This window comes from Cyprinodon variegatus, unplaced genomic scaffold, assembly GCF_000732505.1.
Source record: "Cyprinodon variegatus isolate N-32 unplaced genomic scaffold, C_variegatus-1.0 Scaffold196, whole genome shotgun sequence".
Lineage (NCBI taxonomy): Eukaryota > Metazoa > Chordata > Actinopteri > Cyprinodontiformes > Cyprinodontidae > Cyprinodon > Cyprinodon variegatus.
Window position 1 is genome coordinate 569,566 of NW_015150649.1, and position 26,652 is coordinate 596,217.

General features: G+C 36.7%; 1 protein-coding gene across 2 annotated transcripts in view; it reads left to right on the plus strand.

Annotated features, from left to right (window-relative positions):
• The first annotated feature begins 6,865 nt into the window (after positions 1-6,865).
• atxn1 (ataxin 1) overlaps positions 6,866-26,652 on the plus strand; it is a 117,291-nt gene continuing 97,504 nt past the window's right edge. For both annotated transcript variants that reach the window (XM_015379627.1, XM_015379628.1), the window contains exon 1: positions 6,866-7,074. The gene's annotated coding sequence lies outside the window, so the exon portion shown is untranslated. The remainder of the gene's footprint in view (positions 7,075-26,652) is intronic.

A 26,652-nucleotide genomic window follows, 5' to 3' on the forward strand; every position in this document is an offset into this window, starting at 1 on the left:
CCCCAAATGCTTACTGTTTGTCGTTTCACATGTTGCATCTCTCTTGGAAACACTTCGAGTGAGCAAAACTTAAGCTTCACAGTGCTGTACTTAATGTTGGGAGCAGAACAAATGCTTCTCTGGGTCCACCAGATCCTCTAGATCTGCTATGGGTTTGCAGAAAGCCATCACCTTCTACAGGAGCTGCAGCTGGATAAAGCCTGCTTTCAGAGGTACTTCCATCTGTCCAGGACCCAGTACCATGATTTGGTCTCCTAAGTGGTACAGCTCACCCTGTGGTGGTGTTTCAAATGAAAAAAGCTTTGGTTCCACTCCACCTCTGCTAGACAACCAGATCTGGTCCCTAATTGGTTTATACAATGCAAACTGAAAGGAAACTACAGCTTATTTAAGATTCTTTTATTTGTTTTTAAGTCTTTAAATGACTTGGCCCCTCCCTACCTCTCTGAGCTTCTTCACCCCTATGCTCCCACTCGGTGCCTCAGGTCAGCTGACCTGCTGCTCCTGGAGGAACTGACGTCCAAACGGAAGCTCAGAGGAGACAGTTGCTGCTTCAAAATTTTGGAATGAGCTCCCAGTCCTCATTTGATCTTCTTCACTGTTTCATTTTAAAACTTGCCCGAAAGCCCATTTTTATTCTTTGGCTTTTAACACAGCATTAGACTCTCTGTGTGTTTGCATTTGTGGTGTGTTTTATTGTTTCTATTTGTTTTAATTAATTAATGTATTATATTTGTTGTATTCCTTCTATGTTGTTTTTATACAACTCCAAGTTATACCCGATATGTACAGCACTTTGTGTCGGCTTTGGTTGTTTTAAAGGGCTTTATAAATAAAGTTGAGTTTTTGTAATCAACTGGATTTGTTCCACCCTCTATTTACCTGATTTGTGCCATTTGCATCTCTCAAGATGCATTCCTCATATCGCTGACTGATATTTGATTATGCCTTTAAATTAGGAAAACATGTAAATCACTCACTTCTTTTGTGTTATTTACATTTAATGTGAAGGCACCTTACGTCAGCACTTAAATGTCTTATCCCTCACTACAGCTCCCTGGTCAGATTATACCAAAGTAAAACATTTTGCTCAGGAAATTGCTGCTCTTTATCCAGTTTCACAGATGGTGAATTGATTTGCAATATTATCATCCTTTACACGTACTTAAATGTGTACCTCAATTGTCTTGCATATACTTGAATTCTCAAAAACACTTGAGGAGTATAAATCGTTCTGAACGACCGATTTCTGTATACCAAGTTTATGATAAAACGTTACAGGTTGCTGTTAGTGAGGAGAGCGTGCAGATCTAACTTAGAGCTAGTCACTTTGTTAGGTATGCATTGACACAACATTATTTTAAAATTGTTTAACAATGAGAAATGTGTTCTTTGTGTACTCTAAGAACAAAGAAAAAAAGCATTTCCAAAGTTGGAGGCAAATCCTTAAATGACTATCGAAAATCCAGAAAATCTACAAATCAAGATTATTTTAACGTTCTTTCTTAAGAAAGAAGCACGAATGACACTATACGTTGGCATTGTTTCAGACATCTGTTCAATAAATCCGTGAATAGCAGTGGAACACAATGGTAGAATTACCTGCAGAATTGAACATCGTTGTCGTAAGAGGTTATAAGAGAGAGTAGTTGTTCATTACATGTTTACTGTAACCTTAAAATCTGAGGTGATGGTTATTTTTGAAACATGAAAGTGCTGCTTTCGTTTTCCATTAATAAGGTCTTACTCAGTCCCTCCCTGATGATCTCAGATGTTCTCTACATACCGTACATCTCTATCCAGTAGCTATGCAATTGCAAATACTTTAAATTTCTTAAAGGGTACTAAAAAGATAAAAGATGCTCTTATTCTTATTAACCTATGTCCCAGCAGCAGTTTTCATCTCTTGTTCATGTAGCAGATCGTCTTACATTTGTTTTACTATTTCCACTAAAACAGAGTTGCTTGCTTCTGCTTTTAAGGAGTGTTTGCTCAGCTATAATCAATGGCGAATGACATATCACTGTGAGTCATTTAACAAAGAGGTATGCACATGTAAGCTGCCTGTTTTTTATTTCTCAGGGCTGTTCTGGTACAAGCCACACCCAGTCGTACTTTATTGTTCCCAAGTGCATGCAGTTCACACCTCCAGCAAAGAACTCTAGGGAGTAACCCAATGCTGGAAAAATGTACTTGTCCTCTGGGGAGTAGTTCTTCAAGTACACTGTAGCCATTGAATACACGTTTGTGTGTAACAACGTTGCATCTTGTTCTTTAGCAAAATAAAATGGAAGCACTAGCTTGTTTGGAGCTGGTAATGAATCGGTTCAGACTTGTAGATGTCCACGCAACATATAGAAGCTCTGTTTAACACTACATGTGTGCTTGTTTGTACAGGCAGAGTGGAGCAAGCAAGCTGCGCAGGTACATGCCTGTGTTTATATGCAGTGTGACGTGAGCTAATAATACTATAAGAAAATGTGACCATCAGCTCAAAACTAATGTTCATATGTTAATTTATTCAAAAAAGCAACTATGCATTAGGTAAATCTGTTTATTTCCCTTTAAATGGAGCCACATTTATAAGAAAAATGCATTTCTGCGTTAAGCAAGACGTGAGTGCATAGACTGGTTATGTGAAAATATTTCCAATGAACGCTGGAATGAAAGCTGTTTGGCATGCCAAAAATAATACTCTTGTAATAATTAAACAAACAAAAAAACTGTTTATAGTGGATGTACTGGTATTTCTGGGTAATTGTCATGTTGTAAGAACCAGTGGTGCTTCATTGTTTCTTTCTTTCTTTCTTTGTTTTTTTTTTTTTTTTTTTAACAGATGGACTCGGTGCACGGTAGAATTCATGGTGGATTCTATCATGGTGAGCTGGCCAGGACCTGCTACAGCAAAGCCTTCCCAAACCATGACCCTTCATGCCGTACTTTATAGTTACTATGAGGTTCTTCTTCTGGAATGCTGTATTTGTTTTATGCCAAATATGTCCTCTTCGTTTTCGAATAATTCAATTCTAATCTCATACAGTACAGTCCGCCCAAGGAACATCATTCCAGATGTTCTGGTATTTGTCTAGGTTCTTTCTGTCCCTATTGTTTTATTAAGAGATCAAACCATGTCTCCTTTCACATCTCTATAAAAGTTCATCTTGTTTCTGTCACATTTTTGAGGAACAAACTTCCATATCAACACTAGCTATTCTGTTAAAGTATTATGAACTAGTTATTATGGCTTTCATTGTTCACTCTGTCTTCAGCAGTCATGAGCACATCAATATAGATGGCTAAGGGTTTAAAGAAGGCAAATCCCTTTAAAATTGCAACCATCATCCATTTTCCATTGCGGAAAATCCCTACTTGGGTCGCAAGGGTTGCTGGTGCCTATCTCCAGCAGTCAATGGGCAAAAGGTGGAGTACCCCCAAGACAGATTGTCAAGCTATTGCAGGGCAACACAGAGACAAACAACCATTCACACCTAAGGAGAATTTAGAGAAACCAATTAACCTAACAGTCATGTTTTTGGACAGTGCGAGGAAGCTAGAGAGAATCCACACATTCACAGGACACAGAATATGCAAAGTCCATGCAGAAAGTCCCCGGGCCGGGATTCGAACCTGAAACCTTCTTGCTACAAGGCCAGAGCACTACTCACTTCAACACTGTGTACCCTACAATGTGAATTTATCCTTAACATTAAATACTGTTTTTCTCACATCTTAAAAATGAATCTTTAAAAAGGCATTTTATACAGTTTTTATGTTCATTTAAGTGTCCGAGTATTTTTAAAAAGTAATCAAACAAACACAGGCGGCTGCTGGTTTTCCTATTTTTTTTTTTTTTATGATATAATTTCTTATTTTAATATTGTATTTTTAGATTTACTCCACAAATTTGTAGTCTTAGAGCAATCTCCCACTGACCAGACACAAAATTCACCTGGGTGTGATAAAGGAGACCTTTTGAAACTCATACCAAGCTAAAACTACTTTTCTATTTGATTGTAAATCCATTAGCAAGCAGTCCTGTTAATATAATAAAAAGCCCTATTTAATCAAAAACACTTCACCTGTTTTGTCAAGTGCGAAAATGTGATGTAAAAATCTCATTTAGATATCAGTCCATTCACCGCCAAACTATGTGTCTTCATTTCTATGCACACAGGGCATCAATGTAACACTAAACCTGTGGCTCACAGGGCAGCCTACCTCTCTGGCTCTTTGTTTGTTACACATGTGACAAGAGTACAATGGAGAGTCGGACAATAGGCCACTTATTGGGTGACTGGCAGGGAGTGGGATGCATCTCTGATTATCCGTCACTCCGCAACCTCGTGCACCCTGTGGCTCATAGTGGGCAGTATCAGGTTACACTCTGCTGTACAGGGACAGACAAAGACAGCCACACTGGAAATCAGGAAGGATACACTGAGGACAGCGTGGTGAAAGTCTCTCAAAATAGGTGAAAAGTGAAACAGATTTAGAAGATGACTTAAATGCTTTTATTAGTAAAGACTGAAAATGGACAAGCCCTGATTTACCTGGTAAATAACCATTTTGACTTTATCTCTAGGTCTGACCTGCCTACAATTTTAGCCTCAATGACACTTGTGAGTTAAGCTTTGGGTTACTATTAGTGCATCCCACAGAAATGTGTGACCAATCTGGTGACTGGTATGAGGAGAAGACGTCAGGCTGTTGTGGTTGTGTACGAATCACCTAAGGTCCTAGTTTGAAAAAGGTAAAACATTTTATGTGCCAAGATGTCTTGTTTGTTCGCTCTTAAATAATTTAATCTAATTAATGAAACCAAACCAGAATAAATAGCAGAAATAATTACTTAGATAATGTACTTTACTTTAGAAGCTGAAATAAATAAGTGTTCTAATATAATAGTAAGGTCCTGAAAGGAAGCGTTCATTTAATCTAAATAAATCTTATTGGGAAAACCTGCAAAGAAGTGAATTCAGCCTGTCTTGTAAATTACAGATATTATAGGTTTTTACTCGGGTTATTCTCATGCAGATGTATCTCTTAGGGAAATTTTTACTTTATTTGAACATTTCTGTGATGCTGTGAAAACAGGTCTCTAACGCTTAACAAAATCAGTTTTATTTAGCAATAAACATTTTAGTATTCAGGCGATCAAACCATTAATTTGTGCAGAAATAACTGTAGCTGCCATTAGAGTCAACTCATTTAAATATTCTAATATTTAGTTAAAAATAAGAGTTAATACATACTAGTATTGAAATTACAAGTTCAATCATAAATAAATAACTAACTTTCAGTTAATTTATGTCGTTTATGTACATTGGTTAAAAAGATCAGTAAAATGTAAGGAGGAACCTATGTTTTTTGTTCTGCATGTCACGTTGTTGCCCATGGAAAAGATTGATTGACACAATTCTTTTTTTTGCACCTGTTTTTTTTCAAGAAGTTTCACCAGAAAAGCTTTAAGACTGGTTTTCTGAGAAAAGCTGTATGAGTTATCTTTATATCTCTAGAGTTTATGCGGCCAATGAGTTCTGACGGCATTTTTTGGGGCTTTATAAGACGTGTTCACAATAAATGGCTTTTAGAGCCAAAAGAACAACGTTGAGCCTTGATTATCTCGAGAGGAGTAACAAACTGTTTTTATGTATGGTTGCTACAGAAGGAAAAAAAAAGGAATCACTGGAGTGGGATATTTAACATTTTGATGCTTTACATGTTTCCATGCATTAATCTTATATTTGGGCCCCTGAATTAAGCCTTTTGGGGCTCAGATCAGAGGTGAGCAGATTTCCTCTGAATCTTTGAGTCTTTTTTCCCCCCTTTTTTTAAACAGTGTCCTGTCTGATGATGTGGCAATAAGAATATCTGTCTAGATTCAAAATGAGATTTTGCTTTCACAAGTGAAGCAGTACGGCTATCGCCATAGTTTTCCGCTTGATTTATGCATATAAATGGCTTTATTATAATTCATGCAGGGAGTATTATAGACTATATGGACACTGCAATGTAAAGGAAAAACAGAAAAAAAGAGAAAAGATGAAAGAAAGAGGAGATCAAACGGGAGATAACGATAAAAAAAATCTTCAGTCTGCTTCATCACCTGCAAAGAGATGTAAAAAGAACAGCACGACCAACAGATATAGTATAAGAGATACAATAAATTAACACCTTGATACTATCGCTGAAGTATAAGTAGTATTATTTAATCTGACATGTATACTGTGGTAGCTGAAGGTAAGAATATTGCTGCAAAAAATGGAAATCTAAATAAGTAATTTTTGCTTAAATGAAGAGCAATTTTTCTTGGTCTGCCAATGGAAAAAGACCATTTACAATTAAAATAAGAAAAAAAAAACATTGCTTTGTCTTATTTTAAGCGCATATTATCTAATTATCTTATTTTAGTGGTAAAAATACCCATTCCGTTGGCAAATTATCTATTCAAATTAAGGGTAAAGACACTTAATTTAAGATTTTTTTTAAACCTATTTCCAGATGGTTTTTGCAGTGATGTACTTTCTGTATGGAAGTGAATCTTTAAGTTCCTGGAGCCAAGCACCTGTGACAGTGCATGCAAAGTTTATCCCTGAGTCTCCATCGCCTGCCATGACCTCCTGACCTTCAAAAAGACCATAGAAATGTTAAAACAGAGGCCGAGATGAGACTGAACTGTTACATTTGCAATAAAGAACGTAGTCAAGCCGGAGTTTGAAATCTAAACACGATTGAACTATTCCAAATGACGTCTGCGCTTTGACATCCCCACGCCTTAATTGGTGCTGTCAGTGAACTTCTCGCGTAATTCCGCGGCTGTTTGCCCAGCTACAAACCCTGCCTGTCACATTTTTTGCATGAGTAGCTCGTAAAAGTGCTCCATTTGTGGATCTCTCTCCCTCTCTCTCTTTCTCCTTCTCTCTGGAGGTGGGGGCAGAGAGGTATTAGCCGTGCGCCGCAGACATCATTAGGAGGGGAGACGCTTTTCCACCGTCAGCGCCGGAGCGCGGAGCAGAGCAGGGGAGCCCTGGCAACAAAAAGACACACTAACCCAGCAGCCCGTTACACCCCACGGTAAGTCACTAAAGTGCTCACTCTGAGCCGCTTTTTCCAAACTGTTACTCCTGTTTCGGAGCTGTGCTTGGACATGAAAATGGCTGGAAGAGCAGGGTAAGGGTGGCGCTGGAGCTCTCTCCTCTCCTTTCTTTACTTCAAAGCTTTTAGTAAATGTTAACTTCGCACTTTAATAGAGACTAAAACAGTCCAGAGAAACGAGTGGCACACGCGTGTATACTTGTCACTTTGAAGCTTTGGAGTAAAGTGAGTGTTTTTGTAGCGGCGGAAGAGGGAGCGGAGGGTTGGCTGGGAAGTGACCGGGTGAGGAGCGCCTTCGCCGGCCGCCCTGATCTCAGCCAGCCGCTGCGCTCCGCGCTAAACTGCGCCACTCGACCTCCGCCCGAACATGTTCCCTTTACGCCGCTTCTCAGCGGTAAACACCGCTAAACCCAACCCTATGTTGTTGCAAATGCTTGTTTTCACACTCCAGGTTGGTTGACAGGGAATGTCAACCAACCCAGAATATTTTTTATCAAGGTTTCACCATCGCGGAAGTGTTTTTCTCCCAACAAGAACTAGAACTACTCTCCAAAGTCAAGTTTATATGCTCACTTTTTTTATTCAAGACACTTTTTTATGCATGGGGTTTGCATACGCTCACCACTGCATGCGTAATATGTTACTACATGGTGTTTTACATTGCCAGCTGGTTGTAAAGGACATACGGTTTGTGATTGCAGGACTACCCGTGATGTCATTCATCCGAGCTTGGACCATTATATAACGGGACTGTAGGGAAGCCTATGAAAGCAGGCTATTTTTACACTGTTTACACCTCAGAGCAGGGTAGGGCTATGCTTCCACTCACAATATGAATTTAATAATGCAATGGAGGAAAAAGTGCATGGGTATAAAGGGAGTGCTGCAGTTGCAAATCATCCACTTTAGGCCACTGGTTTGCAACCTTTAGAATTAAGAGACCCACCTTTCCTCAAGTCCAGCTAAATGAAACTTGTATAGAGCTTAATAAAATATGACTCATTATTTTTTTTTTAAATATCTGCTGTAGGAAACCTGTTGCAGTCGTAAACAGCCAACAGTTGTTTTTGTAAAAAAGGAAGCATGGATTTTCCCCAATAGGATATTATCTGATGTGTAAAAAAAAATAGTAAAGACCTGAAAAAAACAAAACACTACTCTCAAGGTCAGGATTAGAAAAATAAACTGAAAGAAATATTTTTGGTACAATTAAGTTTTTTTTTAATGAAAATTAAATTATAAAGTTTCTTTAAAAAAAAAAACACTCCCAAAGCTTCTGAGACTGCTAGTTATACTAAACCATTAATTATCTCAGTTGCTATTTTTAGCCACTATAAAGTAGAGGGTCCAAAGAGCTTCAGGGTAGACCCCTGCTTTGAGGGGCCTTTTACGGGCCCCTTTGCAATACACATAAACTCTATTCTCAGTAAGAGACCATACTAGGAGCTTTGTAGCACAGACCCTGAATTAAAAAGCCTTATTATAACTTCTGATATCTTATATTAAACTCAAAGACCTGATCTTTGGAAAGTGCAACATGTCCTTGAATGTGCAATATACTCTTTATTGCAACTGCTATTTATTTATTTATTTATTATTTATGTGTGTCATTTTATCCTGCTAGCAATGTTACACTCCTTTCTGATTTTTTTTGTTATTTTATATTGTCTCTTAAATGATCTCCCATGTCATGTGTTTAATGGTCCTTAGATAAATAAGTAGCACATAGAGTGACAATAAAAAGAAGTACAGGAAATGTTTCCCTTAGTGCTCTCTATTGTGTTGTGTTCTATTATTTAGAACAACTGCGATCATATGTCATAACCTGTTATAACACCTTATTATGAATTCTGATATCTTGCCTCATTTAATCTGATTGATAGAAATGCCAGAACATGTTTCTTGGAAAAAGAACAGCAACCAACTGCATTTTGAAATCTTGTTTTGAAGGATTTAGAACTAATATAACAACGTCAGTATTTCTAAAGAGAGACAAGGTAGGACATGAAGAAAGGAGATGGCCTTAACTAAAATATACCAACTGCACATATAATTGAAACTACTACTGCGAGCTTAACACCCGTTGTGAGTAGAAAAGTATTAAGAATGAGATAGAAAAGGTACATTTTATTCATAGGAGTGGATAGTGTAAAATTTCCCATTTTTTTGAAATAGCTATAAAAAAAAGCTATAAAGCTGTTTTTCATTGCTTAACTTAAAAGCTTGTTAACGTGAATTTTATGCTTTTAAACACTTATTTTGAACTTGCAGAGCTGCAATGTGAAACCGTACCTCATGAAGTGTATACTGCATTTTAAAAACTCGTGTTTGACCCTACAAACGTGGTTAAGTTGGATAACAGACTATTTGACATACCATGCATTCGTTGCAGGGTTGCCTTTATGGTTTGTTTTTAAACAAAATGTTTAGCTAAATAAAAACATTTTTTAGCCATTTATACCATAAACATCATGCATCTTTTCTATGTTAATTTAGCATGTAGCAGTTCTTATTGTGGTGTTTCTGCCCTGAACAAGGGTGTTTTAAAGAATGGTTGAGGTCTTCTTGATTAATTGAGTGTGATACAGCGATGCATATGTAGCTCTTTATTACAAATTAATACACTTAGAGAAAATCTGAAAGTTCAAACATTAGATTTAGGAAAATTAATCAGTGGTAATTTATACAACAAACATGGTTTTGCATTATAACCATGATTGAGAGATCTGAAAGGGCATGTCTGTTTCACATGAAGCAGGTACGTAGTCAAAATGAATGGAATAGAGCAGAAAAAGTTTTACCGCAAAACTTAAAAAATACTGTACAGTTCAGTGAAAATGAGTAGGATTTATTGAAAACTGTACTAAATGCACATTACAATTCTGCATGAAAGCAGGAGCAGAATATTAACAAGAAAATTGAAAACAGAAAGGAAAACAGCAATTAACCTCAGATTTGTAAAAAAACGTATTGGGCTTGTTGCAGTAATAGTTAAGGACTTGACAATATGTGATTATATCGATACACCTATCATTTGATATTTAAGATATGCTTTAATTTTGAAATTCACAAGTCAAAATACAATAGTGAACATTAGTGAAGTTGTTGTATTATTAATTATACTGTTTTTAATCTAAATGCCAGATGCATCTAGTAGTTTAGAAATAAAATGGTCAAATCATATTTAATTGGTTTATATTGTATTACATTATTGTGTTAGAGGAGCAGCCCAGGGACCATGAAACAAATCAGAAGTTCATTGAGCCAATACCCCTACAGCCAGCATGCATGTGCACAAATAACACATCACATCACACGAGCTAAACCTTTTTTCAAACTCCAGAATGTTATTCTGGAGTTTGAAAAAACTCCGGTGTCATGTTGATAATATGGCATTCAAATCGCTTGCAAATGTATTGAATGGAAATTATACAAACATTTATGATATTGTTATGCAATGACATTGATATCGCATTGTATTGTGATTAAGCTGATAGTTATTACAACCCTAATAGATAGAAAGTCGAACCTCCGGGGGAAGGAAGGATCTCAGGTTGCGGTCGTCAGTGCATTTAGGGTACAGCAGGCTGTCACTTCAGGACCTTTTCATTGCTTTTAGAAGAAACCCCAACATGGAAATTTGGATGCTCTACCAGAGCATCAAAAACACTTATTTTACTTTGCTAAAGTAAAATTCCTAACTTGTTGAAAACACTACACGCTAAACTGGTTCTAGTGTTGGCTAGTATTCCTCCATGTTTCCAGCGGCCCAAGCTCCGTCTTTGGCTTCGGTTCTAGCTTTTATTCCATGACTGGAAAAGTTGCTCTTTTTTTTTAGTATCAACTCTAGGCAGGACCAGACTCATTGGCAACAAAGAGATCGACAAATTTCCCCCAAACTTATCTTAGTGAATGATAAGAGTAGGTTTTGCTGGCCAAAAGTTGGGATTAATGGATTTGGTTTTTTGTCGATTCAGTATTTCTGAGATTCTCGTAATCTTCAGGCAAACAAGATGTTAAAGACCCAACTGAACTTTTTTATTGTATGATCATAACACAGTGATCAAGACGTGCTGTGCCCCAACCCACACTCGAACACGCACACACGGCCTCTCCCCAACACACACATAAGTGGCTCCCTATATCCAACATAGCCTTTGATTCTAGCCGCAACTCACTTTCAAATGGTAATGAGAGGCAATTAGAAGCCAATGTGTCCTAATCACAAGCCATTTAACTGAGCCTGGCTCATTTGTCAGACCCCTGTGTGCACATGGAGCTGAACAAACAATCACACATGAGCACACACGTCTTGTAGATCTTGCCAAACGAGGGGGAAATTGTGACTCTGTGTATTTGAGAGATCTCCAGGTAATAAGGGGGTGGAGATTTCACAGCTGAATGAGCGAGTGACAGAAATGACTCCTCATGTGCAAGACCAGGCGGAGAATGATGGGTTGGAGGGCCTCACAGATTGACCTGGGCGGTGAAACAACAGGTGTTAGTGGGTGAGACTCAAGAAAATGGAGTTGAATCAATTCTTCATCTTGCTATTTATTTCGACTATAAGAGGCACTGTTAATATAGGTTCTACAGAATGGATTTCAATTTATTTATATAGTGGCAATTCACCACAAATGTGTTCTCGAGTCATTTTATAAGGCAAGCAGGTCCAAATGGATTCCCGTCAGATTCCAGGTTCCTCTGAATTAAATTCAGATGAATGTAACACATTACAGTCCATTCATAATGTCAGATTCTGCTCCAGTGACTCATACTCCAATTAAATCTAAATCCTCATATAAATCAGTCAACTCTTTGGTCAGTTTGAGATTCTTAGATCTTCTAATCTTCTAAAAATTAGAAGATATAAGAACAATGTTCAACATTTCTCTCTTTTTTTGTAGCCTTCCTTATGTAAGCAGTCATAAATTATTTGAAGTGGGAGCAGAGCCAGCATCACATCCACCTTGTCTAAGAGAGACAATGATATGAAACAGGGGTTTACTGATATTTTAAACACAAAGACGAAATATGTTTCATGTTAAACTCATTAGGATCATCACCAGGAGCAGTTAAAGGGAAAGTGTAGTCTCAAAAACAACTTAGAATAAAAAGCTGTACTACTGTCGGCTATCGAACGCTTTCAAGAGCTTTACAACTTTATGATCAATATGTGCTCTTGGTCCTACACAGAGCTGCCAAAAGTTATCTGAAACTTAAAAAATAGACCACTTGTCAGATAAAAATACTTTTTTTTTAAAGTACATTTTTAAATTAAAGGCAATTGAGTTTCCTCCAGTTCTACAGAAAATATGTTAGACATAAATAAAGCAGAAACTGGCTGAAATTAGAATAAGGATTGGATTGGCTTAAAGCTTTATCTTTAACTATACATCTAGAAATATTAAAAACTATTTAGAGGATTTCTCTTTTTTTTTTAACATAAACTAGGAGAGAGCATAAAGTGACTAAAGGTCCACATGGAAACCTGCATTTAACCTGGCAATTGAGTATAATGCAAACAAGGAGTTGTTTTCAAGCCTTTATATGTGTCATTTATCATGATGAATAATGTCATTGGTGCCAAATTCAGAAAACCATTAAATAGCTAAGAACACCTCATCAATTTCCAATAACTTATTAGAAGTAATGGCAGAAGAAAGCTTACTAGAACTGGGAGAAAAACCTGAAGAATGTGTGGGACTAATGGATATATAAGAGTGTCGGTTTAAACCTGAACCAACAGGTGGATCTTTGGAATCAATCATAAAGAAATAATTTTATATTTCCCATATAGGCAAAATTTAATTTATCTTTTTTTTTTTTTTTTTAAAGCCACCCATAAACCTCTGAAAAGCATTATTTAATTTCTCCTATGTCAACAGGATTTTTGCTATCTTCCATTTTGATTGAAAAGTGCTAAGTCTGTCCTGCTGGTTGTCACGACAAGACTTGACAGAGTCTTTTTTTTTTTTTACAACTCAACCAAAATTTGCTGTGCTTCGCACTAATCGCCCTAAATATGCCTTTTTACGTAGTTAGATGGGCGTCCTTTTGCATCGCTGCGCATCACTTTGCGTCTTTCCATATTGCTGCACTCCTGAATGTACCTTTATATAAGGAAAACATGATGCATTCCTTCATGTCTGTTGTGAACGCACCATTAAAGCCAAGTGCCCCTTTGGAACATGAAAGGTAATGAAATCTTTAATTTAAGATTTAATATTGTGGGCTATCTGGTGATTATTAAAAATTGAAGAAGTTCAATGTGTGTATGAAATTAAAGTTATTTGTTATACTGTTTGTTTTGGTGTTTTTAGGCCTGGCAATATTTGTAAGAAAAAGGCTTTAAATGTATTATGCAGTATTAATACAAACTGACATAAGTTTAAGAGGAGTGTTTTGCAATGCAGTTTTATGTTTTTTAAGCTCGTTCAACTCCTCCACAAAAAAACTCCATGTTCAATAGGACGACAAATGTGTCACTTTTGCTTGTGCATCCACACCTGAGTGCCGTCTCAGCCGTATCCCTGCTTGAAGCAACAGGAAGGAAGCCACTGGTGTTGATTGAAAACCGAGAGATGTAAGAAAAGTGTGTGGCAGAGGGAGGCGAGTTAAAAAAGAAGAAAATATATAACAAAAAAATAAACCCAATAGGACTACATGGTACTGAAATAGACAGAGTGTGAGAAAAATGGTGGTGAAAATGTGCGGTGCGGTGGGTGGGGATGGAGGCAGATCAAGAGATTGAGCTGTCTCGTTGAACCACGCGGTGTGCTCAGACCTTTTCAGCTTTTCCTTTCATCCTCCCCTATTCACGAGTGCACTGAGTACACATGCTTGCACACAAGAGAAGGGACACACTCACGCTGTGTGCTGCCTTTAAAGGGGATCAATGAAAGCTTTTTTGTGTTTTGTTAAAGAACATTCTGCTGCTTTTTATCATGTTTTTAGATTGTGTAGTGTAAACCCTGAGCTTATAATGCTGTTAGGATAAAATGAAGCAATAATAAGCCACTATAGATGACATTTCCATTATTGTGCTAGAAAATAAAAATCAATGTATTCAGCTTAGATATCACTCTTATATTTCCACACTCTGGAGCAGTCACTGATAACTGTGTGTGTACATTATACTGCATGTAAAGATTATGTGTTTTGTTACACCGTTCAGGGGCTTAATTTACATACATAGTCCTGAAATGGGTATCTATGCTATAAGTGTCCCAGCATCACCAACCTGCAAACTTGTGTTTTACTGTTGGATCGATAAGCTGCAGCATGGCTCAATAACTATGTGAAAAAGAGAAGTCTGGACTTTGATCAGCCAAGTGTAGCCTTTGGCTTTGTAATGGCTGCTTGTCCAGCTCACTTGATATGCAGTTGTCTATATGTCTGGCAAATCACTCTTAGAGACTGAACTTGGCTGAACTCCAGGGGGTATAATGCCTCAACAGTGACAGCGACCTTCTCCATGCACCACCTCACAGGTCCTGCCTGATCTGTGTCTGATGTGAACAGGATGAATGGAGGATAAAGTTGATCTCTGATTTGCAGTGATTTACATACAATGATGGAGGTAGCTGTATGACCTCGAATCAGGTTGTGAAGGTATTTAGAGGTGAGGTTTTAGGACATATTTTTTTATTGGCAAGTTTATTAATAAAACTCTTCATTTTGATATTTTCTAATCAAAGTTATTGAGCCCAGGCTTAGATCTACCAACTGCACTGCACTAAAATACATCTGAAAAACAAAATTTTTACACAGATCACATATTTTTAGATTTAAAAAAAATGTCACAACTAATGTTTTAGACAAAGTTTTTTTTTTTTTTTTTTTAAACCAAATGAGTTGGGCCATCTTTTGGTCAAGGGAAAGGGTTTTGATTAAAGTAAAATGCACTTCATATGTTAAGTTATTTTTCTTTATTGGGGGCTAAAACATCAGTCTGTATTTAGATTTTAGATGTATAAACACGTCTTTTTTTTTTTTCATGCAAACACCACAGACTAGATATGCTAACACATTGCTTTTTAACTACTGTAGGTCTGTGTAAATTTCCTAGTAAATAAAATTATGCACTGTTAGATGCTGTCATTATGACCATTTAAAATTTTTATACTTTTATAGTTGTGGTTATTTGGTAGTCGAAGTTTTTGAGTATGTCCGGATAAGCCATCTACTCTAATAAATTCCATGCCAACCAGAATAAAGTAATTATTTTGAAGGCATTACAAAATAAGAGCATACTCGCAAAGAACTGTAGCTGATGAATATTTTAATAACCTATTAATCTTGTAACTTTTTTAGATTAACCTATCAGATAGCAAATAATCATTGAAAACAAAAGGTGCCTTTTTCATAATTTGAACCAGGCGAAGCTATAATAACTCTGCAGCTTAAAGAGATCTGGATAGATGTTATTTAAAGAGATATTTTGAAAGTTTTTATTGAAAAATATCTTGGCAACACCCTTTTCATCAAGCCTTTACGACTTAAAATGTATTTTGATGAGCAGATTGACACCTCAGTAGTTGAGCGACGATGCATCTTTAAGCCTGTAGCCTATTTTCTTGAACTTACTTTGGGCTCGTTCTTGCTCTGTTTCTGCCGATGTGACATCAAGCTGAATCTGTCTGACCTAGCAACAATCGAAGCATAGCAGTCAGGATGGATTTTGGGGGTCCTCAGAAGCGACCACCGTGCAGCTCAACTCAGACATCAAAGGCCACATAAGTTTGAAAAAAACCCCCCAACTTAACCCTTGTCAAGTACGAGTGAGTTGGAAGAACGAGTGACAGAGTGCAGTTCCGTGCTTTGGCCACCGCTGGCTGTGTTATAAAAACTCCATCATGCCTCTTTAAAGACAAACAGGTTTCTTATCTTAAATACAAATTTTATACATGCTTTTTTATAGTTAGAGCTTATTTACTGCTTTTAGTGGGTTACTCTTTTTGAGATAACATACTTCCAATTCAGTTTAACCCAATCAGAGGTGGTTAGTGGCAAAAAATTATACCTAAGTAAGAGTAGCACTACTTCATCATATATTTACTCAAATAAAAGTGTAAAAGTAGACTTTAAAAAAATCAAGTAAGAGTAAAAAAGTATTTGGTTAAAAGGCTAAAGTATTGAGTAACTGATTCACTTACTACCTATGTCCTTAATGATTTAATATTTCCTAAAATTGAATGAAATATAAATTCATATGCAAATTCTGGTGTCTCAAAGAATAAGACAAAAATAAACAGATAACATACAGTAATTACGCAATAAAAATGAGGTAGAATGACCACACTTAAAAAAAAATTTTTTATACATAAAACAAAAAAAACAGTTGTAGAACAGTATGTACAATATGGTAAGTTATAATATATTGTTAACTGTATGTTCACTCAATTTCCAAATGACTTGTAATAATTTAAAATAGTTTAGATCTTATCAAAAGGTCAAGAAATCTTGAGGTGGTGAATTTCCAGCATAGGATATTTCAGAGGATGTTTTACTGTCAGATAATTATTTAATGTAGAGCATGTGAATCCAGTTATACATATAAATAGCTTTGTTAATTCAAAATATTTTTGAAATACTTGCTGAAAGATTGACAGATGCAGTGACAGACCTGCAGTAAGTCATTCTGAAAGGATAATTTATGTAGAACTGTAATTGCAAACTGAATGACACAGTGCTTTTTTTTCCTTTTAAAAAAACTTTAAAAATAGTTTTGCACTGTGTCCCCCTTGTCTCCAGGTTCCTGATTTTATTTTGTCTTTTGTTTCCTATCATCCAGAAAAAAATGTCTTCTTGAAAGTATGTCTGACTAGCTGATAAAACTCTACAGCTTTATATTGTGTAAGGATAAAAGCTTTAAATAAGCATGTTTGCTTTTGATGGTGGCTCTATCCCAGTTGTTAGAAGTTAGTAAAGAACTCCATGCCTTAGCTTCAAAGCGGGTGTGTTGGCATCAGCAGTGACTTATGTCTGAGTGAGAAGGATGTGCATTCAGGGAGAGGAATTCAAAAACAGGAAAATGGCTAGTGATAGAAACAATCCCTTGAATACCAAAACCCACCCTTCACCAGTGTTGTTCTTGGCAAAACCTTTCTTTCCATTACTACTGTTTACTTTTTAGGATGTTGATTCCAACACGCAGCACATGGTAGCTTGCCCAGACTCACTGCATTCCTCAATTGTTTCCCTGACCTCCCTCCAATGCAGCACATATATGGTATGGATAACTCTTGTCTATTTAAGGGGATCATAGTTTTACATACATTTTATAGAAACATTATTACAAGGATCCACAATAATCTGGGTAAAGACTTCAGCCCTGGAGATAGATTATGGCAAATCCATGCCTACAGAATCAGCATTTTTTAGGCCTGCCTCTCTCAGGCCAAAACTATTCCTTTTCCAACATACCTGTGGTGTGGTCTGAACAGGACATGTAGAAGAATGCATAGCTGGATGGCTGGGGTTTTCATTCAGTCACTCTGTCTCTGAATAGATTTCCATTCGGCCTATACTTGTGGCTTGGCTCTTTCAGGTTCCTTACTGGATGACTGACTTGATGGCTAAAGATCAGCCTCATTTGGCAGGAGGCTTTGTTGTAGCAGAGACATAGTTGTCAAGCTTTCAGGAGACATAACAGTCTGTCTGGCCTTTCTGCTGATTATAAAGTGAGCCTACAGCATTTAAACATGGCAGTTGGCTGTGGAAGTCAGAGAGGTGTGCTAAGCACAGATCTAGCTTAAAAAAACTACTGAATAGGGATGATCATTGCCAGCCCGAGATTTCCAGGAATCCCAATAGCAATTACATAATTAGAGCGTCTTTGGACAGACCGTATTTTTCTTTAGAAATGAATTGCTCTGAACCAACAAGGTTTCTAATATGCTTTGTGTTAAAATGAACCCAACGGCCTGTTTATTTTTGAAAAACAAATATTAACAGGCTGTTGGATTTCCCAGTATTTATTCTGTGTGTTGTTTTTACATCAACAGCCTGTTTCTGCACATTGTTTCTTTCCTTTCATTGTCTTTGAATGAATCCTATATTAATATTGTAATTTTTTTGTACATTTTCTGCTTTAAACAACAGATTTCAAAAAAGCATTTTGAGCATGTCGGTCTTTAGTTTCTATCATATATTGTCTTCTATGTGCCTTTAAAATGAGAGATTTATATTATTTTCCTCATTCTGTGCTTTTTAAAAGTAATGCTGAAGTGTTTATCACTTCTTTTTGGACAACAGGCATAAAATTAAAAAGTATATAGCTTATATATTCAGTATTAAAAGATTAACATGTTTAAAATAGGAAAAAAAAAACTTGCTGTAAAAAATTTCCATCTTCATAAACCAGAAACCTTCTGTGCAGCTGTTTAGTTATTGTAAACATCTATCTGCAGGGGCTTGCCCAAGGGAAATACCTGTGGTGTGAGACGAAAGTTGACCTAATGGGAAATTACTTGGCATCCTCTGCAGATTAAAATAGCTCTGTGCTTTTTACTTTTTTTTGCTCTGTTATTTTTTTTTTCTACGTTCCCAAACCTTAATTACTCTTGTGCAAGATTTCTGACTTTCCAGATGTCAGATCTCTATCAGCTATAGTAAGAGTTCAACCGGGTTATGCTCACAGGAGTCATTGGAATTTTATCTTGAGGAACTAAGAAGCTCAGCTATTTCTAAATGGAAACTAAAAGGGAAAGATTCATAGCAATGCTGCAAACATACACAAACACACCCACACACACCCCACACATATATGTAAAAGGGAATTCCTTTGGTCTTAGCCCTTAAGAACATATTCATTAGACTTTACCTCAGTTGTTATTTGTTGATATGTCTTCAGTGCTTTCTATCTTTTAATACCTTTTTTTAACCGTGTTAAAAGCACAAGGGGCTTTTGTAGAGGGCTGCTGTTATACTAAGTTCTAGTTTTATTGGTTTAATTCCTATTTTGTTGTAGCTTCTAGATTTATGTTAGTTCTCAGATTTTTCTGTGGTATTCCTCTGTTGCCCTCTTGTGTGTGTTCCTTTCCCTTTGGCTCCCTTGTTGTCTCCTCTCACACCTGCTCCTCATCAGCTCGTTAGCCCTGCCTTTGTCTCAGTCAGCTATATATTCTCTACCTCTGCTGTCACTCCTTGTTGGTTCCTTGTTGTTGCCGGTCCTGTCGTCGCTGTTCTCTGCTCACCTCGTCTCTCCCTGACTCCTTGTGCGTGTTTTCCCCTGATGTCTCCATGGTTCTGGTCTGTGTTACATTTTTAGTAGGATTTTTGGATTTTGTCTCTGTTATTAGTGTTTGCATTAAAACTACAAGAAATCACCTCAGCCTCTCTGCCTCTGCATTTGGGTCCCCTAAACCACAACCAAAACGTGACACTTTTAGCTGGGTGCTGCCATTTTCCTATGCTTTTAAAAGGCCTAGCTGAGTCACAAGAGCAATATTGGTTGGATGCATCTATTTACTGCTTCTGTACAATCTTCCATTTTAATGAGCATTCTGCTCATGCAACTCAGTGTTGTATATAGCTTCACAGATTGACAGTCAATGGCTTAGTTAAAGACTTTCCTCTGGGGAGTTCTAAATCTTCAGCTAGCAAGGAAACTGAGGATGGGGATTCCTTTCTCAATAGTCAAACACTCTGACAGTTTCTGTTTCAGAATGAATGGAATATTGACGTTTAAACACTCTTTAGTTTAAATACACTTTTCTTTCCAAACGGTGGCCAAAGAAATGTCAGAAATAGCACCTGTTGCTGCACATTGCAGGTCACCTGGATGAAAGCAGGTCACCATATTTTTCTTAGGGGTGCTGCAGAATCATAAGGGCAAACCAGGGGTGGAGCTGAAGCAAAAAAAATACATAATTGAATGTTTGTTGGCAAAAGAAAAATAATTTTTCTTCACATTCAGGAGACTGTAAAGTTTGAAGGGATCCACTAGGGTGTTTCCTCAGCAGGAAACCAAGCAGAAAAACTTTGTGAGGCTTCTGTTAAAACCATGACCTTCATAAAAAATTCCCCTAATTTAAAGTGACTGTTTTAAACATAAAATCTAGAACGATGTAGATTATGTTTGCACTGACACAATCAAGACGGATTTTGAAAGCTAGTAAGAGCTATTTAAAGCTAAAGCCAGATTACAACCGTATTCTACTGCCCATGACTGCAGCACACACATGCAATGTCTGAAGATCATTGCTCAGGATACCAGAGAAGCTATACAGCCTTGCATGTATTGCACATGAGCTTACGGCATGCCCTTGCTCTCGTTCTGGGCTGTGTATATAGGGCTGAAGGTAGCGCTGGTAACTAAGGTTACAAAGTTTTATCTACAGATGCTGTCATGTGCTTTGTTCATTAGTGCTGACTCGTTTTGTTTACATTAGGTTGTCTTGGTAATGTCAGTATATTGACAGTTGTGCAAATACAGATTTCAGGAACACTAAAAGGCTTGTACACTTGTGAAATGTTGCCCAGAGCCAGTTTTCCTCTAACTAGGCCCTGCAGCTTTTTCTTGACCCTGAAAGTACTGGAAGTTTTGCAGACTGCTAGACTTATTTATATAAATAGCATTGTTAAAAAGTGTTTTGCAGGAAGAGACAATGATGTTAAACATATACCAGTCTAAGTCCTATTTAAACTTTATCAGGACCTATCTGTATTTCATAAGCTTCCAGCTGATTCTGGAAAGGGATCACTTGAAGTTTTGTATTTTTTTTTTCTGTTTATATTTCGTCTTTGATATGGAAAGAGAAGCGGCAACTTTTCCACACAGTGATCGATCTAATGCTGGCGATGTTCGCAAGTTCAAAGATTCTTGTTGCAAAATTGCTCCTGTAGTTCCCAACCTTCAATGCACCCTTTCCCTGAGCATGATCTAATTTCAGGAAAATGTGTACACGGCCAAGAGGTTGCTCTGATTGTAGGTTTTTATTTAAATTTCTTGCAAGGGGTTTTACCCTCTCTCCTAAATGTGTTTGCCAAGTTCAGCACATGATTAGAGTCGGAAAATACAAATACTATACAGTTCCCCCTGGAAAAAGGAGATTTGTGAGATTTATATTGTTGTTGTTTGCTTCTAATCTTTGAAAACCCAGGCAAAGTTTCTTAATACCTTGTAAATGTAGTAAGCTTGTGTCCTTTTACTCATTTACATGTTTGTTTTTACCAGAAAGTCCAATGTGGTGGAAAATAATTGATCTGAGAAAATGTGATTTAGACAGGATGAGGAATTTGTTTATATTATCAAATTTTCAGCACCTTAAAAAAACAAGCAACCCTTTAAATACCTCCATAACTTTATCATACATTTACATGATAGTCTGTCTATCACCTACCCTTTGTGATCTGCATTTAGCCAGAAAAGGTGTGGCATGCATCATGCCTCAGTCAACACTTGAAAAAGTCCTTTAGGGCAATTACAGCGTAAATGCTTTTGTCTGATTTTTTCAGTCTACTCTTCTTTGCAAACTAGATCAAACTTAGTCTGAACTTTCCTGAAGATTTAGCTCTAGACTGTTTTGGCACACATTTAAGCTTTTATCACTGTAGCTTCAGCTGCATATATTCAGGATATGTTCTGCTGGAAGGTGAACTCAACGTCTGTTTTTTAAGTATTTTCTGACATCTAGTTGGTTTTCTTCCAGCATTGCCCAGTTTTTAGGTTGATCAAGTTAAGACAATATTGACTAGTTTCTGTCTAATAAGTTCCCCCAGCATGATGCAGCCATGACCATGTTTCCTTTTCATTCAGTGGTTTGTTTATTTAAAGCATCTTATAACTTTTTTTTATAAAAGTTGTACTTTCATAATATCTGTTTAGACAAAATGCTTTCTTTTGACATACATCCTAAATTTCAGATGATAGATTAAGTACTTTTCTAATATTTATGTGTAAAGCTTAGGATATTTTCAACTAACCTATACCTGTTTTAAGCTTCCACACAACTGTCTGGTGCAACACCTGTCTGTGGTGTTCCTCGGTTTTTGTAATCCTTTAGGTTATTTAATGTTTTTCTTATTTTAAAAAGTCCCCATGCTCTCACTGAAATGCTTGATTTATGCTGTAGTTAAATTACACAGGTAGATACTAGATACTAATAAGGTCACTCCTGAGCATATCTTCCTTCCTTGATCTGTCCTTCCTCTTCTTTTTTTCCATCACATAAAATCCCGGAGAATACATTACAGTTTGTGGCTGTAATGTGACAATATATGGAAAACCTAAGGGCAATAATACATTTGCAAGGCCTGGAGTAAGCACCACTATGCCAGTTAAGTTCACACAGTATTAATCATTTGGGAAATCACACAAATCCAGTGTGAGCATTACTTCTTGTAGATCAGCCTTTTTCTCCCGGATTTAGGCTTTGATGAGTCAATAAAAAAAATCCAAGCTTGATTCTCGACATTTTTGCATGACTCAGATTGAACTTCATCTGCCTAAAATATTAAAATATCTGGCATTGGTTTATTTTACGTTTGAGTTTATAATGGCCAGGCTATTATGCATTTAAAAATAGCTTTAAATCCAGTTTTAAAAATGCAGCTACATTTTTGACAGTATTTAAAATTCTACAATTGGATTTAGATTAATTTATCTATCTATAAAACTATGGGTGTTTCCTAGGATTTTCATTATTTTCAGCTAATATTATTAGACGGTTTATCGATCATAGATAAAATGTGTGAATGAAGCCATAATGGTCCTGTTAATATGTGCAATATTCATACAAGTGATTATGGTTTATGTCTTAATGCTAATGTTAATTCTATTCTTTATCAATGTCTTACTGTGCAGCATTTTGAAAACATGCTTCTTTAACAGGAAAAGTGTTATCATTGCAGATTAAACTTTCATGAAACCTCTTAATTTTCCATTGATATTCTCTGGTCATTGTATTTCTGAGTGAAATGAGATTCAAATCATATTTAACCAGTTTAAGACTTAAACAACTTTTATTGTCATTTTGTAATTTCGTTTTGTACAGCTCTCATGACATTTTTTTATTTCTTAAAATGCAGCAGTGATCACATGTAAACAGTGTGGGAGAAAAATAACATGGTGCAAAAAAATGCAGTGATATGGAAGTTCAGAGCATTACAATATATATGGTGCAATTATGCAGTGTTTTGGTGTAGTAAGGCGGTGACTGGTAGTGTTTAAAAAGACAAAGATAAGGTTGTAAAAAACGTGATTATAGTTGGTTATATTTGTAATACGTAACATAAAGAAAACATGAAGAAAATGTTATCATTCCTCGTGTGCTTCCCTTCATCTTCTTGCTGCTTCATTGCAGGGAATTACTCAGCTGTTTGCTTGATGCTGTGCAAGTTGTTAGCCTGCAATTTTGTGCATTTTCCCACGCACACTTGCTAGGCTTAGATCTGATTGGGTGTGACGATGCATGTGTGTGTGTTGAGTCAGGCTGGATTAAAAAGAAATTGCTGCATTTTCAGAGAGCAACAACTGTGCGCCTGCCCCACTTTCAGTCCTTTAATCATGCATAGGCACTTGGGGCACTCCTGTGTGCATCTGTGTGCAGAGAACTCATGTTGAGCACAGCGTTAGAAAGGGTTCTAGTACAGTATATGTCAGAGGGGAAAGCACTCAGAACTCCCTGACCTTAGATTACCCTTTGCATGTGTTTGTTTGTGTCAGTGCTCACTAATGCGTACGTCTTTTCCAACACTACCAGTCACTGCCGGTTTAGCGCCCTCATTTAGGTTTCTTGCAGCTACTTTGTTTAAAATTTGTTCTTCAGGCATTAACTTTCTTTATACCCTAGTCAAGCTTTATAAACATTACCATAACAGAAATTATAGAAATCTGTGAAAATTACAGCATACAGTATAAGCATGTTTCATATAAAAGCTTAAAAAAGTTAAAATTGAACTACAATTTTCAAATGCCTACTGTAAAAAAAAAAAAAAAAAATTCATTTCAGTTAACAGAAGACTCTAGCCTATCTGACAAAGTATGGACATACTTTTTAATTGCTGCACACTATTTTAGGGGATGGTTTAAGAATGTAAATTCAGTGTGACCTTGAAGTGTTTGTAGCCCCCTGGTGCCCATTACTGTGACTAATGTCCAGCATAACAAGAAGTCTTGACAAGCTGTACTTGGCAAGAACAGGAAACGAAACACAAGTGTTGCAAGTTCAGTGGAGATCAGAAAATATCCCATTCATTCATTCACTGCTGGATTGCAGTAAGTAATGTAGACTGTATTTAACAACTGGAGACCACAATATTGCTCCCTCAGTAGACACAAGCCATGTTTCCATCCAACTCAAATGAGAATTTTGAGCAAACTTTAAAGTTTGAAGAAGAAAAGGTCAATTTGTGGTGTTTCCATTTGGTTTGAAGCTAATAAACCAAGTGACACAAAGCGTAATGACGTCGTACATCATCGTCCACAAAACTTGGCTGCAATGAAGAGGAAGTAGAGGCTGCAATCTTAATGTACCACCGGTTTAGAAAGTTTTAATGAATTAATTGGGCAAGTTATTCTTAGGTCAACATCTTAGTCAGTAATGGCACGGTTGTGTCCGGCCATTTTTACGTGCATAATAGGGATATCCAGGTAAGAAGCCAACAGCAGAAACAGCTGATCAGTCATGTGAGGTAAAAATTTGCTACTTGAAGCCTGATTCAAAAACACTGTTTAAAACTTTTTTTTTTGTGCTTTAACCCTATTTTGCAAAAGCCAAAACCCAACTCAAGCCCATATAAAAACTGGGGAATTCAAGGGATTTAATTTTTTATTTTTATTTTGCCATTTCCATCAAGCTTTTCTGGTGTGGTACTTTAAAATGCACGTTGAAAAAAAGGAAATGAATAGGTTTTTACTCACTGCTCACCCAGCCTTACAACCACAATGCTAAAGCCAAGGTTAACATATTAACCAAATATTGTAATGTTCCCCTAAGCATCAGTGGAATTTCCTGATATTTATGGTGGTTTCTTCACCTCCGGCATCAGTTAAACCATCACGCTAAAGGAGGATTTTCTATCGGAGTGTGAAGAAGTTTATGAGCAGATGGACGTGAACAAAGTATTTTTTACAAAATTTTTAATCAGTAGTCATTATAGCTCTTCATTTTAAGGCTTTACATCTAAACTGTGATTATTTTTCAACCACTTTTTTGTTTTAATTTTCTTTGGACCAGCCAAATTCATTTTAATAATTCACTTTAGGGTTTCATTGCCTTTGCGACTATGAACAATGGCCTATTGTCTCATTATAAGCTTAAACTTAATGCATCTTTGATTTGAAAATTCAGTTTTGTTAATGTGCTTTTATGTTGAAAGTTCATCTAATTGCCCAGCCCTAATTTGTTTTGTATTTGATGTATAATGCCTTTTCTTACTGTCCCAGAAATCAGTCTATATGTGCAATTTGGAGTTGGGTGCACTGCTTTCCAGCCAAATGTACATTTTAACTGGAAGTGCAGCACATACCGGTCTTCTTTTGGACTTGGCCCTGGGGATTATGGCTTATTTGACTGAAGTGTTTTTTTTTTTTTATGTTGTTTTTTTTTGTGGCAATCATCTCAAGGGTTAGCTTTGATACACATGGTAGCCTCACCAACACAAGTGTTACTGTAAACTGGACTGCGGATACCTCTCTGTGATTTGGATGAGGATGTAGAACTGGCATGACAAAACTGCTTCAATGTCTCTATCAACTACTACTACAACACCCTTGACCCAGATGTGCTGCTGCCACTACAATAATAAGCCACCATGCTCTCTCTACCGAAGATTAGTGCTTGCTCAAAACAAATGCAACACAGGGATTATTTCTTACATAATTTAAATGGTTTTAGGGCTGGGATGTAATATTCTGATATGTTTTGTTTAGGTAGTAGAATTTTTTTTTATTATTCTTAGACTGGAATACTAACAGAAAATTGTCTTCTCTCCTGCCAGACATCTCTGCCAATCAAAGGGGGTTTCATCTCATCAACTCTTACGCTCACAAAAAATAGGCTTTCCCTTCTTGTTCAGTGGATTTGTTGCAGTTTAAAAAACACCTTGCTGAACATTTTTAAACAAACAGTTGACAGTTGTGCATTGAAATGCTTAGTTTATCTCCTACTCTGTAGGTATGTGTATTTCTCCCCATTTGTTAAGCTGACACAGAGCAGTACATGTTGCAGTAGAGGTGAATGAGGTTTGTGATGACTATTATGATGGAGTTTGGGTTGCTTAGATGTACTTCTACAAGTTCATGTACTATACGTAACATAATTTTGTATGTACCTGTAAATACAAGCTAAATAATTGAATCGTTTGGTCCCTGCAGAGTTTTAGGTGTTTTTTTTTTTTTTTTTATTGTCTGTTATGCTTTGCTGTCTAATTTAGTTTTATTTTCTTTGTGTTTCTTGCGTCATTTTACAATAAAAATACAGGACTTAAAATTGTTCTCGCTACACCCAGACTTATAACAACAAGAGACTTTCTTTAATTTCTTAATTTGCCTTGTACCTTTTTGGTTGTTTACTATCTAAAATTAATTTAGAACATCAGTTCTTTGGT